This window comes from Octopus bimaculoides, chromosome 13 (genome assembly GCF_046866305.1).
Source record: "Octopus bimaculoides isolate indiv1 chromosome 13, ASM4686630v1, whole genome shotgun sequence".
Classification (NCBI taxonomy): domain Eukaryota; kingdom Metazoa; phylum Mollusca; class Cephalopoda; order Octopoda; family Octopodidae; genus Octopus; species Octopus bimaculoides.
Window position 1 is genome coordinate 57,568,016 of NC_142940.1, and position 5,000 is coordinate 57,573,015.

Here is a 5,000-nt window from a genome sequence, read left to right on the forward strand (position 1 = left end):
GCCTGAGTTGTTATGTTTAAGTCGCTGTCAATTTGCGGTTCGGCAAAAGACACCGATAGGAAAAGTACTAGGCTTATATATATATACATATATATATAGAGCTACATACATACGTACATATACACAAACAAGACATGTGCACGCACGCGCGCACACACACACACACACACACATACACCTACACACACAGTCACAGACACACACAAACACAGACACTCACTCACACACACACACACACACACACACACACACACATACACACACACGGAGAAAAATACTAAAGTACATAGGAAAAGAAAACATTTGGTTTATAAGGTGAAACGAGTGCTTTCAAGAATTTGCAGAAAGGAAATGTTACTCACAAACTAGCACAGGTACAGGTATATATGAGAGTTTATGTATACTTTATACATACATGCATACACACATACACACACGCACACACACACACACACACACACACACACACACAGACGCGTACATATTGGTTTTAATTCAAGCACAAACCCAGCGAGAGGAGGTTCCATGCCCGCCAGTATGTGACTGGTACTTCGGTTTATCGATCGTGCAAAGATGACAGGCAAAGTTGCACGCAAAGAGCCGGAACAAATAACTCAAGGCATTTTGTTCGACACTCCCAAGTTCCTCTCAACAAACTGCTTCTTATATGCATGACCGTACGTGAGTCATATACATGTATGGATACATGTATGAACATACATACATACATACAAATAAATATAGATATATATATATATGTATGCGTATATATATATGCGCATATATATATATATATATATATATATATATATATATATATATATATATATATATACATATATATATATATATATATATATATATATATATATATATATATGCATATGTATATATGCTTATATATATGCATATACATGTGTGTGTGTATATAAATATATGTATATATAAATATATATACATATATATATGTATGTATACATATGTATATATATATATATATATATATACATATATATATATATATATATATAAAATTCTTTTTTGAAATATCTCCATATCACGAGTACGTGACTCTGAGTCACACACCTACACACACGCACACACACACACACACACACACACACACACATATATTTATACATACATATATATATATAAGCATATAAGTATCTATTTATACGTACAAACGAGCACTGACGCCACGCACGTACCCTCCCCGGTACAGATGTTCTATATTGACGTAGTAGCGCAACTAAAGGCAATCTATCTAATTGAAGTCGGTTGGCTTTCTAGCACCAAACGCTCCCATTTATGTGTTTAGTCGTGAAAGTTCGTTTTAGGAATTGTCACCATGGCAACCTGTAATAGTTGGTGCTGTCTTCTTCATCCTTGCAAGACCAAACATAAATCGATCGTTTTATCCAAAAATATTCCATACGTCTCGATAACTGCGCCACTAAAAATACTGCCTAATTATCACCATTACATATGCACGGTAGCATACATACATTCATAACCCACTTACATATCCATCTACACAGACACACACACGCAGACATTAGGACGGACACATACGTATGTATGTATATATATATATATATATATATATATATATATATATATATATACACACATATATATGCATATATATATGTATACATACATATATATATATATATATATATATATATATATATATATATATATATATATATATACATATATATATACATACACATTTCTATATATACATATGTATATACATGTATATATATATGTATGTATATATATATATATATATATATATATATATATATATATGAATATATATATATATATATATATACACATATATATATATATATATATATATACGCACACACACACACACACACACACACACACACACACACACACACACACATATATATATATATATATACATATATATTTAAGCACATACATATATATATGCATTATAAACACAGACACACAGACGCACAATTGCAAAAAAAAAAAAAAAAAGAAAAAACATTTACACACATGTGTAAGTGTAAGAGCGTAAATTTATACACAGAAATATATGTACACGCAACCGATGTGCATAATTCAATTCCCTCTCATGCACACGCATACACTCCCACACGCACAACTAAACACATGTATTCTCATTTCACATCCATTTAGATATTCTCACTCATACACATACATATGCACATTCAAACGTATTCACAGTTACACGCAAATCATTGCTATATTTCCATGCTAACACACACTGACACAGAAATAGGAATATTCCTTATTGTATTCCTCTCTTTCTTACAACCCTTTTCTTTTCCTCATTGGCTCATTATCTCTCACTTTTCCTTACATACAATGCCCTAACCCCATTAAGACGTAGACACGTTTATCTATGCGCAGATATATATATATATATACATATACATACATGCATACATATATATATATATATATATATATATATATATATATATTTAAATATATACAATACGTACAAATTTGTACTTTCTCCCCCACACACTTATACCTATATACATACATGTATGTATGTATAAATGTATATGTACATGTATGTACGTATATGTATATATACGTGTATATATGAATATATATGTATACATACAAGCAGATAGAGAGAGAGAGAGAGAGAGAGAGTGAGGGGGGAAGATAAAGAGAGAGCGATAGAGACGTAGCTGCGAACCATCATTCAGTGAAGCTACATTTACAACATGAAGACAAGAACTCTGAAATGCAGCAATCTATAAATATCCATCGAAATTTTCAGAAACCGGAACATTGCAATACGGAGTAGCTTTTTCCTTAAAATCCCATAGATATATCAGGTCAGTAGGCTTGAAATGTCCGATTTTCTTATGCACCAAGTTTGACAGTCGTTAACTCTAATGTTTTATCCGGGCAATTCTTTGTTCTGCAATATTGCAGAGTTACATCATCAATTTTCGAAATGCAATTCATGGTGTCTGATTATATTGTGAGCTTTCTCTTGTAAATCAATTTTTGTTGTTTATGAATATGAGTTCCGTTGTGGAACCATTCCATTCCAGACAGCTCAAAACACCAATGAAGTATTTGGTGAAGAGGTGGCGAATGAGCGTACTGTATGTCGATGGTTTGGGAAGATCCGGTCTGGTGACTTTACTCTTGAAAATCAGCCCCATGGCAGACCTGAGACCAAGGTAGATAATGATGAGCTGGAAACTGTAGTGGAAGCGGATACGTCTCAAACTACGTGTGAGTTAGAAGCAAGGCTTTCTGTTTCGATTCCAACTGTATTGGGCCATCTGAAACAAATCGGCAAGGAGAAAGAGTTAGACAAGTGGGCACCACACGAACTGAACGAGCGTCTTGAAACTTGCTGTTCTTTGCTGTCACGGCATAGAAGCGAACCATTTTTGCATCGTATTGTTATGTGCGATGAAAAATGGATTCTTTTCAACAATAGCAAGCGTTCTGAACGGTGCTTGAAAAGAGACGAACTGCCTAAACAAAATTAAAAAATGACTATTCACCAAAAAAAGCTAATGGTGTGTGTTTGGTGTTCCAGCTCTATTGTCATCCATTTCAGCTTCATGAGACCTGGCAAGTCAATTACATTCGATGTATATATCAACCATTTGGATGAAATGATGAGTGAACTTGCAATTAAACAACCGAGATCGGTCAATAAATACAAGCCAATTTTCTTGCAAGACAATGCTCGACCACATGTTGCACAAAGAATGCTACCCAAGTTAAAGGAATTGAACTTGGAAGCATTCTGTCATCCATCATATTCACCAGACCTTGCACCAACTGACTACCACGTTTTCCAGGCATTACACAACATTTTACAAGGAATAAACTTCAAATCTGCAGATGCAAAAACAGCCTTTTGTGATTTCATCGCCTCTTGCTCTCCAGAATTCTTCGCTGCCAGCATAAATAAGCTACCGATAAAATGGTAAAATTGTGTTGATAATTTACGTGCATACCTTGATTAACTGCATTGCTTTTTGTTGAGATAAAAGTAAAATAAACTTTCAGCTCAAAATAGGACATTTCATTCTTAATGACCTGATATTTTGATCCTGAAAGACTTCCTCTTGGAACCATATTCAAAACGGTTCGATGAACATAAGAAGACCATATTTAAATATTGAAAAGAATGTGGAGTAATTACAATGTCTTAGTATAAGAAAAATGGCTCTACAAAGAAAATATTACTTGGAGAGTTCTATCTATCTATCTATCTATCTATCTATCTATCTATCTATCTATCTATCTATCTATCTATCTATCTATCTATCTATCTATCTATACACGAATTGAATGAATATGTACTCAACATCAAGAAGGAGGATAAACAATGGCTTTTAATTGGGATTTCTGGAACATAAGGTCTCATGCTGGCGAAAATAAGCCTCTCTTTAGCCATAATTTAAAGTGTAGTTGAGTTGAGTGTATATATATATATATATATATATATATATATATATATATATATATATATATATATATATATATGTATGTATATATATGTATATATGTATGTATATATATATGTGTGTGTGTATTTATATATATATGTCTGTATATATCTATATGTGATATAGTTATATATGTATATATATATATATATATTTATATATAGATAGATACTTATATATATGCATATCTATATATATATACATGCATGAGTATATATATATGTGTGCGTATGATGCGTGTGTGATTGTGTGCGTGTGCGTGTGTGTCCGTGTGAGCATGTCTGTGTGTGTACACACTCATATGTGTATAAACATGTATATATATATATATATATATATATATGCAAACATATGTATATATACGTCTATGCAAATATGTATATATAAACACACATATATATATATATATATGCAAACATATATATATATATATATATATATATATATATGCAAATATATTTATATATAGACATGTATATATATGTATGTATA